Source organism: Schistocerca serialis, chromosome 10, assembly GCF_023864345.2.
Source record: "Schistocerca serialis cubense isolate TAMUIC-IGC-003099 chromosome 10, iqSchSeri2.2, whole genome shotgun sequence".
Lineage (NCBI taxonomy): Eukaryota > Metazoa > Arthropoda > Insecta > Orthoptera > Acrididae > Schistocerca > Schistocerca serialis.
In genome coordinates, this window is record NC_064647.1 from 85,192,504 (window position 1) to 85,208,283 (window position 15,780).

Here is a 15,780-nt window from a genome sequence, read left to right on the forward strand (position 1 = left end):
AAAATTTCAAATTAATAAAGGAAGTAAAGCCACACTAAATCTCCAGTTGCCACAGCAAAATCGTAAACACAATTACTACCCGATACAGGCCTATAAGACTTGTGTGAGTATTCAGTAATTCTTCATAAACGACACATTTCTATTTATTTTTCTGCTTATATTCCTTTGCAGACTGATTCCAGAGTGATTCTTTTCTTTTGTGGCACTCGATAACGTCAGCCATTATTTCTTTGTTAATTTTAGAAAGCAGAACATCTATTGAAAGGAACAAAGCTGAACTGTAAGCATAAACAGTGCCCACTAACGCCATCTGGCTGGTCGTGAAGCTCCGTCAAACAACCGAATGGCCGACTGCGTCAAACCGCCAGTACTCGCTCAGTAAGTATTGACAGCACTGAAAATATTTTGGGGACCTTTGATACTGCTCATCAGTATTTCTGGTACTCACAATACGTCAATACGCGCTCTCGGTCGCTTAATATGTTAATGGTCTCACAATATTATGGAACATGTGGGCCGCGCGGGGTTAACCGAGCGGTCTTAGGCGCTGCAGTCACGGACTGTGCGGCTGGTCCCGGATGGAGGCTCGAGTCCTCCCTCGGGTATGGGTGTGTGTGTTTGTCCTTAGGATAATTTAGGTTAAGTAGTGTGTAAGCTTAGGGACTGATGACGTTAGCAGTTAAGTCCCATAAGATTTCACACACATTTGAGCATTGGGAACGTGTGGGGGCCGCTCTAGTTCAGCTAAGTGTCTAATTTACCGCCACACTCTACGGATTACTTTATTTTTGCTGCTAACTTTGAGTACTTGAGGGTCACGTGTCATCTGGTTACTATTTGGACAAGTTACCCAGTGTGACGCTGTTGTATACATATTTTATGTTTTACTTTTGACTTCTAGTACAGTTTACATGGCAAATCTCTGCTTGCAGTTACTGACTGTAGCGAAAATAATTGTGTGGACGTTTCAGCGCATAAAAATCTTTTATGACACAGTACAGGCTTCTTGTTTCAATTGCTGTCGCAGATAGCGTGGCTGTACATAACAGATTTTACGTGATTATTTAAAATAAGAATGTTATGGACGAACAACGGTGTAGCGAACTGCAAGTTGCATGTGCTATGCTACATGTGATCTGAAGATCGTGGTTAAGCTGCGAAACTGGTCATCGCTATGTAAAAACAAAATTAATGTTGAATGCAATTCAGACAATATATAGAAATTTTTTGAAAATAACTCATGACTCATGGTTACACTCAAAGTAAACCTTTTCTCATTATTAAAATGAGAATGGATGTGGACATTTTTTAAGTTCACGATCTAAAATTATATCTTTCTACGATTGCATTTGACATGTTTCCAACAGAATGACCAATAAGCTAGAAAATCAAGTAACAAAATATTTAGAAAAGATATTTTTGTTCTTATACCAGTAACGTTTATTGATACTGAATGTCAAAAGGCTGAAGCAGGAAATAATCAGAAGTGAGAATACTGTTGGTTATAAACAAAAATTTCTAGTCGTAAAAAGTCTTTGACTAACCTTCCTCAAAAGTGATAACGCAGAGAACACGTTTTATAATGCATTGTAATGCGTTATGTGAAACCAAACTATGCTCCAGGAAGCGCTGCGTTTAGCTGTTGTTGACTGGTATCTAAAGCTGTTGTTGCTTAACTAGTATGATGCGGGTCAAAATGATCAACTTTTTTAAATCGTGGAAACAGCATTACATTCCAGATAAACATAAAGAAACACATGTATCTGACCCTTTGACAAGTATTCAAAACACGTGAATGATTACCAAATCATATAACAGATTATGCTGTATGACTAGTACAAAAATTAGGTGTGTTGGCTAAGCTTTGAAAAACAATCGTTATGAGATCCTTGTAAATTTTCCAAGACTGGGTGATAATCAGTAAAATATGTAAGATGTATACTGTATGACAAATATTTATACTGGTTATTCTTCTCTCATAAGAATACTGTACGTAACGAAGTAAAGCGTACAGAGGCATATAGGCAGTCATTTTTCCCTCGTTCTGTTTGGGTGTGGAACAGGGAGAGAAGATGTTAGTTGTGGTACGAGGTACCCTCCGCCACGCACCGTATGGTGGATTGCGGAGTATGTATGTAGATGTAGAGGTAGGTTATTTTGTATGGATTCTCATTCATTTTGTGAGACTCGTACTTTGCAAACCCGGTCAGTACACATTTACATATGGGTGTTTTGCAGGTACTGCAGGATTGGTCTGTCTCCCTGTTCAGCTTAGCACCAATACGCTTGAGAGTCAAGGAGCACTAAAATATATCACAACCAATTCCATCAGAGGCAAAGAGGGAATTCAGATTTTCGTGTCCTGATATGAATGCACCAGCAAAACACTACAGACCTAAAAAGGCTTTCATTTCTATAATGTCTGCTTCACGAACTATATTACTGCTGTTGTTTGAATATTTGGCCTTGGCAAGATAATTTTTTTTTCATTCGTGAGTATTATTAGTTCATTCACCATTGTCAGAGAAAAGACAGGACTAAAATTCAATTTCATTTGCATCATTGTAAACAGTCCTTGCAACAGCCCTGAAGCCTGAATATTTCCTAACTGAATTATGTGCTGATGTTCTCACACTGCAAGCAGGAGGCTGTGATGACCGTCTCAAATTATTTCCTATGCCAAATAAATAAAAACTGTTACCAGTATCTGGCTCTCCATCTTCAGTAAGTGACAATTCAGAGCCTGACTCAAGTTCTCTTCCTTGATGTGATGGCTCGTCAGCTTCGCTGTCTTCAGTGTTTCATTCAGGCTCAGACATCTTTTATTTTAAACATAACCTTTTTTGTCACTGCTTAACTATTATTGAACATCAGATAATAAAAGAAAGCAGTCACATTCTTCACCAACAATTCTTACGTAACTTGTACGATCGGGTCTGATCCCACCTTTTTTCGACAATGGAATTCTGGTTGTTATTGATTTGTGAAGCTGACATATTTTGGAAGATACTATAACCACGAGATTTAGATCATAAAACAAAGAATTTTTAAAGACGAATAGTAGAAGTGACGTTTTGACCCCCCTATACCACTTAAGGGATAAGATGTGTGGTGTCACCGCCAGACACCACACTTGCTGGGTGGTAGCCTTTAAATCGGCCGCGGTCCGTTAGTATACGCCGGACCCGCGTGTCGCCACTGTCAGTAATTGCAGACCGAGCGCCGCCACACGGCAGGTCTAGAGACACTTCCTAGCACTCGCCCCAGTTGTACAGCCGACTTTGCAAGGAACGGTTCACTGACAAATACGCTCTCATTTGCCGAGACGATAGTTAGCATAGCCTTCAGCTACATTTGCTACGACCTAGCAAGGCGCCGTATTCAATTGATATTGAGATTCTATTAATGTATCATCAAGAGCGATGTTCTACAAATGTGGATTAAAGTTAAGTTTCCAGAAGCTACGTACTTTTCTTTATAGCATTCATTACGTATCCTGTTTCAGACCTCACGCCAGCCTGCGTGAGTTTAAGCACGTGCCTTTCGGCTTCCTCTCATTGTGTCTAGGCTGTCTTGTCTAGACACAACAAGATAACTTTGGGCTGTTGATAAAGTATCCAAAACGTATCGATATATCGATATTTCTTTCACCGATATACATTTTTTTCTTCACATCTTGTTATTCCATTAACCTCCTGCCCTCCCCAGTGCAATCGGAGTTCTCCTTTGTTCCATGTATGCTTCCTCCACACAGTCAAAGAGGAAGACTGGACATGATGAAGACTCGAAAACTAGTAAGACTCCTTCACAGAGTGAAAGTAAAATTACGTTCTACTACAATTTGTAAAGAACAATATTAAATATTTACCGAAAATTGCAAAAAATTATATATATATCGAAATGGCAATATCGAGTGCCGATATTTTTATTTTATATTATGTTTTCTTGCAATTTTCGATAAATATTTGAAATTGTTCTTTTCAAATTGTAGTAGAACGTAATTTTACTTTCACTCTGTGAAGGAGTCTTACTAGTTTTCGAGTCTTCATCATGTCCAGCCTTTCTCTTTGACTGTGTGGAGGATGTATACATGACACAACGGAGAACTCAGATTGCACTGGGGAGAGGAGGAGGTTAATGGAATAACAAGATGTGAAGAAATAGCACACCAGTTACGTTAAAAAAAAAAATTTTTAATGCAATTAGTGTGCTAATTCTTCACGTAAGTATTCTTCAGAAACAGTTGCTGAAACTGATGAACAAAAATCTAAATGACCGAGATTGCTCTTTGTCGTGGGTAAAGAGTACCAATAGAAACTGTGACGTTTAAGTTCACTACACAATTTTGACACTACGACTGCTAATTCACTGGCGTTTGCAGAAATGAAAAAGACACGGAAGTCGACACGAAGTGTTCCGGACAAATCCGATATAAGACGAACCTCTTATTGTGTCACTTTCATGAAGTTACCATTGTTATCAAAGTGGTAATCGCCAAGCACGAACGTGCATCGTTTTCCTTTCAACTTTTGCTCTAAGGATGATAAGCAAGCTGCTAGCTTGTTGATGTAAAGAATGTCTAATAATAAATCAATACTTCAATACACACCTCTAAAACTGGCAGTATATTTACAATGAGCAATCGGTATTTCTTTGGCCGATAAGTCGATGTTTTTCCCGCCGATAAATAGACAATTTTTTCCTATGTATCGAATGCCCGTAATGATATTCTTTGTAGGTATCGATATGTCGTATTCCCTATGGTTTTGAAAATACCAACAGTCCTAGTCCCAATATAGTTCGGAACCGCCTCGTAGCCAACTTGATAACAATACTTGGAAGGTGGCAGTAAACGAAATCAACAGGATCCACGGGAGCGGCTTTTTCCCGTCTGCTTTTGATCCTGGGAGTAGCTACGTGCTCTGTGTTAAGAAAAGCAGAGCGACTTTCAAACGACTGGAGCCAGTGCTCCGTAATCGAATGGCTGGTTTTACACTTTCTAAGGAGAGGATGGTAATTGCTATAGTATTATTTCACTGCAATGAGTCACATAATGCTAAAACTGGCTAAACGAGAGATTCTGCGCAATCACGGAAACTACTCCTAGAAGTGTACAAGAATTCTGTGATGAATAAGAACTCTGTACTCCAGATTCTGGGGCGGGAGGGGAGGGGGCAGAAGTGTCCCCTCTAGCCACCCCCCCCCCCCCCCCTTCTTCAATAGCCCGTGAACATCTAAATCTACATCAATACTCGGCAAGCGACCTGACGGAGTGTGGTGGAGGATATTTCTGGTAGCACTAGCTGAACCCCTTTCCCTGTTCCACTCGCGAACGGTGGGAAGAACGATTCTAGGGAAGCCTGTGTATTAGCCCTAATTTCTCGAATTTTTTGGCTCACAGAGTTGCAAACCAAAAAGTCCAATACAAATACACGAGTATAGTCACAGTATTTCCCGCCGAGCTAGCAGCGCTAAACGTACAGCAGAGTGTAGTCGCCGATAAAAATTGCTAGAAAGTGAAAGAATTCTGTAATCAATAGAAAGCGTCTCCCCCCCTCTTTGCGTTCCGTTAAGTCTAGTCCTCTCTTCGGTATCCCTAAGTGAGTGATACATAGGGAGTTGTATTATATTTCTTCATCCCTCATTTAAAGTTGGTTGTATAAACTTCTAAGTATCTTTTCACGGTACACTTTGCGACCACCCTACAGCTCGCTTGCCAGTCCAGTTTCTTCTGCATCTCCGCGGCACTCCGCCATGTGTCAAACAAACCTGTAACCATTGTTGCTTGCCCTCTGTGTGTGTGTTCAGTACTCCCTGTCAGTCCTAGTGGTATGGGTCGCGCGTACATGAGCAGTACTCTAAGATGGGCGTCACCTGTGTTTTTGTAAGCAGTCTCGTTTGTATACTGACGACATTTTCCCTAGTGCTCTGACAATGAAACGACGTCTGCCAACTGGCTTACCTGCGGCTGAGTACATCGCACCCCCGGTAAAAAAAGCGACGAAAGTAAAAAAAAGCCTGTTTCTAGTATTTGTCATTGAAAAATACGACGTGCACAACAAACGTCACATCTCTATCTCGCAATTTGTCCAGTTCAGGGTAGTCGTGTCAGTTTTGTTGTAGGCTATTTAACGATTCGCCATGGCAAGAACTGTGTCATCTCACTGCTGTTACTGGCAGAAACGTACGGTTAATTCAAAAAGAGAGGCATATTCTGAGTTGACACTTTTCATACATATATAAAGTAAGTTGAATGTAATTTTTCTTTCGTTACTAGGTGCTATATCATGGACTGCTTGGTTTTGAAGCCATTGGCTTTTATGAAACCGACAGTCAGGTCTTCTTCGAGTGCTTTTGCACGTTGCTTCTGAGCTTAACTTGGTTTTAGGGTTGTGGTGGCTTTGCTTTTTCTGTCTGGGCTTTTTCGGTATGAGGCCCTGTGCTGTTTTAACGTTATGGGCAGTTGTTTCTTCTTTGGGGGATGGTTGACTGATGTGTATTTTTGCAGCAGGGGTTTGTTTTTCGCTTGTTTCTTGCGATGTATCTTTGGCACCTTCTTTGGATGTTCTGCGTTTCGTGGGTGGCTTTCCTTGCTGGGGAGTTTGACCTGTGACAGATTTTTGTGGCGCAGTTGCTGGTGGTAACACCGGTTCCCGTCAGATCACCGAAGTTAAGCGCTGGGCCAACACTTGGATGGGTGGGTATTGTGATGTAACAAAATAAAAGTGATTTTGTTATTCAATGGAAAAGTTGGAATTTGAGATTTCGCTTACTGTTTTATCAATCACAATTGGCGTAAGAATCATGGATTGACCATTGTCATAAAATATTGCATTATGAAATGTGAATAGTCTTTAATCGTAGTTTCGCGTCGCTTGAAGCAGTCACAGCTAGCGTGCTATTGATTAAGAAATTGCATTACCGTCTTTCTAATTACGTCATGATCGTAGATACGATCATACCCGGTGGTGAAGTTATTGTTATGGCAAAACAATGCCGGCCGCGGTGGTCTAGCGGTTCTAGGCGCTCAGTCAGGAACCGCGCGACTGCTACGGTCGCAGGTTCGAATCCTGCCTCGGGCATGGATGTGTGTGATGTCCTTAGGTTAGTTAGGTTTAAGTAGTTCTAAGTTCTAGGGGACTTATGACCACAGATGTTGAGTCCCATAGTCCTCAGAGCCATTTGAACCATTTGAACAAAACAATTTCCTAAGGGACCAGGAAGTTCTTAAGGGCGCAAAAACAACTGTAACATCACACAAAAGGGAAATTCAATATTAAAGCGGATGCAAGAAGACGATAAAACAGTTTTTTTTTGCCATTGTAACACTCACATTGGACTGCTGATCTTGGCGTCTGTAATCTTAGCAAAATGCATAATTAAAATGAAAATAATACTGAGGAGATGATAGGAATGAGCACTGCTAAATGATTCAGTATTTCCAGAACAAATATTTATTATAACTGAAACATATATCGTACCTTAAGCTTAGTACTACAATGACTGTAGATTTTTATGTCCGTTTCATGTCCATTGAGCGCTCTTGTATATAGCCACTGTGTTTTTGAGTCACCCGTGCGTCGTCACGATAAGTTATAACAGTTCTTCTTCTCCTTTTTACACTTCACTCAAACTTAGATGTAGCACGTTTTTATACATTTAGTAAAAGTTAGATCACACTGCCACAAATCTGCGTCCGTCTTACTTAAGAAAAACAGTACAAGTCTTTTGCGCTCAAGGCTTCATTTGTTCTCCAGCGAACAAAATAGTGAAGGATCGCATATTTATCCGTATTCTTCTGTTTGTATTGCCGCCCAAGGACGACGAATTACATTATTTAGGAAATTCCACCGCCGCTATGCGACGCCTTATTATACATTAATCATTTTTTATAAACAAGTGTTTGCCTTCTGGCTGAAAGTATTAACTATTTGCTGTTTTAATGAATTCAAAAATAGCGAATATCACAGCATCCGGTCTGCCGAGCGCTGCTGTCAAGCGGGTAGCACTCTGCCCTTGTGAGGTACAACTGAGGAGCTACTTGACTGAGAAGCAGCGGCTCCGGTCTCGTAAACCGACATAGGGCTGGGAGAGCGCTGTGCTGACCACATGCCCCTCCATATCCGTATCCACTAGCAACTATGGTCTGAGGATGACACGGCGGCCGGTCGGTACCGTTGGGCCTTCATGACCTGTTCGGGCGGAGTTTAGTTTTTGGTTGCTGCTTCCACTTGTTGGGTGTTGGAGCTATGGGGTTCCATTTTAGTTTTGCTGCACTTCAGGTGCAGATGCAGACAGCGACTCTAATTTCTTCCCAAAGTAGGTTCTGGACACTTCCTTCACTGCTTGTACCACTTCTGCTCTCCAGTCCGGCAGGTTGTTTATCACGGCGGTAATGATCGCCCTGATGGAATCGTCTGTCTCGACGAACTCTTCGGCCGGTGTTTCATCCGGGTCGGCGAGTGCAGGTTTGTCAGTGCACTTCACTGCCTGAGGGATTCCCTTTATGGCGGGAGCTTGCGGCCTGTTGGGGCATTTGGGGTCCATTGGATGGTGACTGCCTTCGCAATCTGCGTAACTGTCGAGATTTTCTACTGTGTGCCGCTTTCCACTTGAGTGTGGGAGACTGGTGGACGGGGGGGGGGGGGGGGGGGGAGGGGGGGATGAACTGGGGTTGGTGGGGGTAGCGCTGTTCGCGTCTCTGTCAGACCATTTCGGTCCAGTCTCCTAAGGCGGGCTGTGGTCGACGAGCTTTCAGCGAATTGCCGCTGTCGCTGGATTCCGTGCCGCACTCAGCTGGTACCTTTCGTCACTGTTTACAGGATTCTCGTAAATCCGAATTTCGATGGACTCTTTCACGACGTTGTGCCAATAGCCGACAGCTCGGCAGAGAACTTTGACGTTCTCGAAGTCAAACGTGTGTCCTTGACGTTGTCTTGCGCTATCGCATTTTTCTCCGACTGTCCCAGCCGCACATGCTTGGTATGTCACTTGCAGCATATACAGGGTGAAAAGTATTTAAACCGACAAACTCTCGGGGGTTGTAGGGGACACCAAAACAAATATTTTTCCCTAATGTCATTTTTTTCCTATGAGGAGTATTTAAACCAGTGGAGGAAGATTTCTCTGGCAGCAAAATTAATTAAACCCACAAACACTTTTCCATTTTTTTATGACCAAGAGACAACACATTAACACAACCCAATTTCAGTTACAGTAGATTTTCAAAAATTCCTCAATTGACACGATAACAAAGGTTACACCGTCGGATCATGTTCTGAAACGGGCAAAAACCCCAGGAGTATCCTGAATTGTTCCTGCTGCTAGTATCCGGGCAACCAGATCCTCTTCCGACGCAACAGGAGTTGCAGAAACAAGGTTGAGCATCTCTCCCCACACAGAAAAAGTCCAGAGGGGACACATCTGGGGATCGAGCAGGCCATGGTACAGGATCACCTCTGCCAATCCGCGTTTCTGGGAACAGGACGACTGAAATGTGCCAGCGCCCAGTCATGTTGGAACCACATGCCTTGTCGTGTAGGGAGCGGGACGTCTTCCAGCATTTCTGGCAATGCTCTGGCGAGAAAATTGTAATAGTGCCTGCCATTTAATGGCCTACGCAGCAGACACTGCCCAATGAAACAGTCCCCAACAACACCGACCCACACATTAACGAAGAGCCTCACTTGATGAGCGCTAGTAACTATGGCATGTAGGTTATCCTCACTCTAAACATGCGAATTGTGCACGTTGAAGACTCCATCACGCCCGAACGTTGCTTCATCGGTAAACACAGAGGATGGAAATGTAGGACGCATTTCACACTGTTCCAGGTACCACTGCGAAAACTGTGCTCTGGGTGGATAATCAACTGGTTCCAGGTTGTGGACACGGTATAAGTGAAATGGACGTAACAATTGCTCTCGAAGGACTGTTCTTACAGTTGTCTGATTGGTCCCCATGTTACGTGCAATTGCACGAGTGCTGATTGAAGGATCCTGCTCCACATGCTGCAAGACAGCTTCCTCAAATTGCTGCGTTCTTACCGTGCGACGGCGTCCCTGTACAGTTAATCTGCTAAATGACCCGGTCTCACGCAGACGTTGGTACACAGCAGCAAAGGTCGTATGATGCGGAATACGGCGATTAGGATATTGTTGTTGATAAACCCAAAAATGGCTCTGTGCACTATGGGACTCAACTGCTGAGGTCATTAGTCCCCTAGAACATAGAACTAGTTAAACCTAGCTAACCTAAGGACATCACAAACATCCACGCCCGAGGCAGGATTCGAACCTGCGACCGTAGCGGTCTTGCGGTTCCAGACTGCAGCGCCTTTAACCGCACGGCCACTTCGGCCGGCTTGATAAACCCGCTGTGCAGCTCGTCCGTTGTGGTGCGCTACGTAGTACGCACAAACCATATCAGTGTTCTGACTCCAGGTGTATCGCTCCATTAGTAAACAGAGACAATGCACTACTATACTGGTGAACAGCAGTTGCCTACAACTGAAGAGCGTAATACGGCCTCCACCGGTTTAAATAATCCCCACAGGAAAAAATGACATTAGGGAAAAATATTTGTTTTGATGTCCCCTACAACCTCCCAGACTTTGTCGGTTTAAATTATTTCACCCTGTAGAAATACGTCGCTGCGGTTGTTCAGTGTACTGTTGACCACATTCACAGAATATGCTGTACATTCCTGGTGCTTCGAGTTTCAGTGGGTCTTTCGCAGAGCCAAGCCACTCTTTCGTCTTCAGCGGTGGTCGAAAATCGGGTTTTATGTTCTTTTTTTCCAGAAGCCTCCTAATTGTGGCTGACAGCGGTGACAAATATACAAAACAAGGGAGTCTCTTGTCTTCTTCTCCCTCTTCCCGATTTTCCGTGGCATGTCTCGTCTTGAACGCCATCCTAATCTTCGCTTCGCTGTACCAATTTTTGCAAAATACCTCCTTCAGGTGCTGCAGTTTGTCTGGGAGGCTTCCTTCGTTACAGATGACGTACGCCCTGTATTCCGAACGTTTATTAGAGTAATGTGTAAAAATTTCCGAGAGTTTTTGTAACAACATTTTCCCTTTATACGTTACCCATGTACGAGCGTTGTTCAATAAGTAATTCCCACGTTGTTTAAGAAGGTATTAATATAGATAGACAAACGTCCTTGTTGGCGCTTCACATTTGATGTTTGTTCTGTGCGCCGGAGAAATTTTGAACCGTTCTGGTAGATGGCACAGCCGTAGTACGGCGTCAAAATGGCGCCCACATACGACTCACGTTACAGGCAGCGTGCTGTTAATGAATTCTTGGGTGCAGAAAAAAACCCGTGGTGAACATCCATAACCGTATGTGTGCAGTGTATGGCGATGCTGCAGTTGATAGGAACACAGTTGGCCGATGAGTAAAGAAAGTTACAGCCTCAGGAAATGAAGAAACACGATCAGCCACGCTGGGGACGTCCTGTCACAGCCACTGCTCCAGACATCCTGAATCGTGCGGAAGCCATTATTCGTGCCGGCCGACGCTTCACAACTCGAGAATTGGCTCTACAGTTTGTCGGTTAGTATTGGAAGTGCGTCTGCAATGATCGAGACTCTCGAATATTCAAAGAGGTGCTCACGATGGGTTCCAAGAATGCTCACAGTGGACCTCAACATTCAGAGAAGGGCCATTCCATCTGAACTGTTGGAGCGAGGAACACACTTTGAAGATGACGAGACTGTCAGTCATGGAGTGGAAACATGGCCAGACCTACACGACAAGAGCTTTCACCAGCAGGGAATACAAGCTCTCCCACAGCGTTTGCGTACGGCCATAGAACGTGATGGAGTCTACGTAGAAAAACAGGACATGGACAAGGCATGTTGATTGATGTACAGGGTGATTCAAAAAGAATACCACAACTTTAAAAATGTGTATTTAATGAAAGAAACATAATATAACCTTCTGTTATACATCATTACAAAGAGTATTTAAAAAGTTTTTTTTCACTCAAAAACATGTTCAGAGATGTTCAATATGGCCCCCTCCAGACACTCGAGCAATATCAACCCGATACTCCAACTCGTTCCACACTCTCTGTAGTATATCAGGCGTAACAGTTTGGATAGCTGCTGTTATTTCTCGTTTCAAATCATCAATGGTGGCTGGGAGAGGTGGCCGAAACACCATGTCCTTAACATACCCCCATAAGAAAAAATCGCAGGGGGTAAGATCAGGGCTTCTTGGAGGCCAGTGATGAAGTGCTCTGTCACGGGCTGCCTGGCGGCCGATCCATAGCCTCGGGTAGTTGACGTTCAGGTAGTTACGGACAGATAAGTTGATTGTGGAATTTGCAGCTCTCTGCTAGCTCTGCGAGTCGATTTTCCTGGGCTGCGAACAAATGCTTGCTGGATGCGTGCTACATTCTCATCACTCGTTCTCGGCCGTCCAGAACTTTTCCCTTTGCACAAACACCCATTCTCTGTAAACTGTTTATACCAACATTTAATACACCACCTATCAGGAGCTTTAACACCATACTTCGTTCGAAATGCACGCTGAACAACTGTCGTCGATTCACTTCTGCGGTACTCAATAACACAAAAAGCTTTCTGTTGAGCGGTCGCCATCTTAGCATCAACTGACGCTGACGCCTAGTCAACAGCGCCTCAAGCGAACAAATATACAACTAAATGAAACTTTATAGCTCCCTTAATTCGCCGACAGATAGTGCTTAGTTCTGCCTTTTGTCGTTGCAGAGTTTTAAATTCCTAAAGTTGTGGTATTCTTTTTGAATCACCCTGTATATTGTCGCCGAATTCTGACTCTTATATTCTGAGAAAAAAACCAAATGTGGGGCATTACTTAGTGAACGACCATCGTATTGCGTATATTAAAATATATATCGCCTCTCTCCATACGAATGCACTTTATATCATTGTTTAAAATTTAAAGTAAATTGGCCGGCCGGTGTGGCCGTGCGGTTCTAGGCGCTTCAGTCTGGAACCGCGTGACCGCTATGGTCGCAGGTTCGAATCCTGCCTCGGGCATGGATGTATTTGATGTCCTTAGGTTAGTTAGGTTTAAGTGGTTCTAAGTTCTAGGGGACTGATGACCACAGCAGTTGAGTCCCATAGTGCTCAGAGCCATTTGAACCATTTAAAGTAAATTTGTAAATAACTTACCGAGATTATGGTAACAACGTTTCCACTTTATACAGGGTGATTCAAAAGTAACTGTCCATCTTCGTGGTGCAGTGCATGCATCAGAATAAGAATAAAATGCTTAATAAGGTTTTGTCCGAAATTTCTTTGTTTCGAAGTTATGTAATGGAGTAGCGATCACAAGTACAACACAAACAACACGGAATTAATTCTTCTCAGGCAGCAACGACACGAATGAACCCGAAATTCAACTCAGCTACGTACTGTACTTTTACCCCACGACATTATAGAAATGGTGTCCGTGTAGACGAGGCCGGCCGGAGTGGCCGTGCGGTTCTAGGCGCTGCAGTCTGGAGCCGAGCAACCGCTACGGTCGCAGGTTCGAATCCTGCCTCGGGCATGGATGTGTGTGATGTCCTTAGGTTGGTTAGGTTTAATTAGTTCTAAGTTCTAGGCGACTGATGACCTCGGAAGTTAAAGTCGCATAGTGCTCAGAGCCATTTGAACCGTGTAGACGAGACAGTGCCGTGCTCGACTTTTACCGCTCTCGGAATGTTGTAGGCCGTACATCCTCATTCTGCAGAGTTGCACGCCCCCCCCCCCTCCCCCCCCCTCTCCCCCTCACCCCTCCCCTCCCCGCCTCGAGTGTTTCGCGATAAAGAAGATTGCTGGTTAGTTTCCGCGTGAGGTCGACTCTCTCTAATTTTTACCTTCACGCTCTTTTTTGCGAGGTATGCGTACAAGGAAGAAATATACTGGTTGACTAAGGTGAAGATAAACTGAAATAAACCTGAAATTTGCTACATTTCTGTTGTGGTCTCATCAAAATGTTTGAAATCGATTGAAACCTAAAAGCAGAAAATAATTATTTAAATAATTTTTTTTAAAAATATAACACGCTTCTAAAACGGAGTAAAAAGTACAAAATAATTTCTCCCAGCCCCATACAGATTCTTAACCCCATACTGGGAGATCTCAAAATTTATGCTTGTGAATCTTTAATAGCTATGAAAATAGATGAACAATTTAAAACGAAAAGCGTGGGGCTTATGCAATAGGTAAAAGAGTGTAGAGAAGAGCTATCGTTGAGAAAGATCACACAACAGTTCATATCATTTGCACTGCAATAAAGTTATTTGTAACTTACGTGAACTGTTCACGTATCATGCCTATTGCAAGCGCCGGCCGAAGTGGCCGTGCGGTTAAAGGCGCTGCAGTCTGGAACCGCAAGACCGCTACGGTCCCAGGTTCGAATCCTGCCTCGGGCATGGATGTTTGTGATGTCCTTAGGTTAGTTAGGTTTAACTAGTTCTAAGTTCTAGGGGACTAATGACCTCAGCGGTTGAGTCCCATAGTGCTCAGAGCCATTTGAACCATTTTGAACCTATTGCAAGCGCCCCGAGTTTCCCGTTTTAAATTTTATAATTATTAATGGTTATTAAAATTTCAAACTTACAAATTTTCAGGAGGATGTGTATGGAGATAGGAATCTGTATATGCTAGGAGAAAGTGTTTTGTACTTTTTAGTCCGTTTCAAAAACTTTTTATAGTAACCCTTAAATCATTAGGTGACTTTTCTATACTAAAAGGCGGTGTCTCTGAGAACGCTATGTTTAAACCGAGATGTAAGGCGCAAATAATTTGAAATTGAAAGTTAAATAACATTTAGTTTAAGAATTTCTTAAGTTTTGTTTAACTACTCCTTGTCGATATTTTTGCGATAAATAAAACCTGCAGGAATTTACTTTGTACCACACAAAATCACAGATTTTTGCGGCTTTTTAAAAAGTACTCATAAACGAACTGTTAAAGAACAGAATTTTACTTTCTGAAAAATTATAGTATCACTAGCAAGTAAATTTCCACATGAAACTAAATTCTAGGGTTTAAACTCGTACGTAAAAATTGTCCTGGACAGGTACGAAAAGAATGTCTGCAGAAGTGACATTCAGTGCTGGGATGCACAGCTTTCTTTATCGCCACAGAAAACTCATTTAATTTTAACTGACGCTTTAAGTATTTTGTTGGAGAAACAGAGGACACTACTACAGGCTGTCTTGCAAGTTGCTCCTGTGAATGACCTTCCGCTAGCAGAACGGCTGTCAGCGGCTATTCTAAAATCGTCGTCTTTACCGGCTTTTTCTTGATCTCTATCACTGACATCTTTCTCCATCCACTAACAAACAATTTCATCTTACTTAGGATCGTTAAAGCTGAGACGTTCCTGCGAGCGCATTTTGTGCTATAATGAAGAGAACAGGTACGTAGTTCACGAGGCGCGGTCTAGGAGACCCCAACGTATGCCACTAATACGCATGAACAGACAATGAAGGTGATAATGCAACTGACAACGAAACATCGTTGAGCTGGCGATTTGAGGAGGGTGGGAGGGGGGAGGGGGACATAGACCACACCTCGCGCGTTAAGACTTCTACATCTACATCCAAATGGATACTCTGCAAAATACACTTAAGCGCCTGGCAGAGGATTCATAGAGAAACAATTAAAATCGCTCTAAAGAGGAAAGGCCGCTGGGCCTGATGGGATACCAGTCCGATTTTACACAGAGTACGCGAAGGAACTTGCCCCCTTCTTGCAGCGGTGTACCGTAGGTCTCTAGAAGAGCGTAGCGTTCC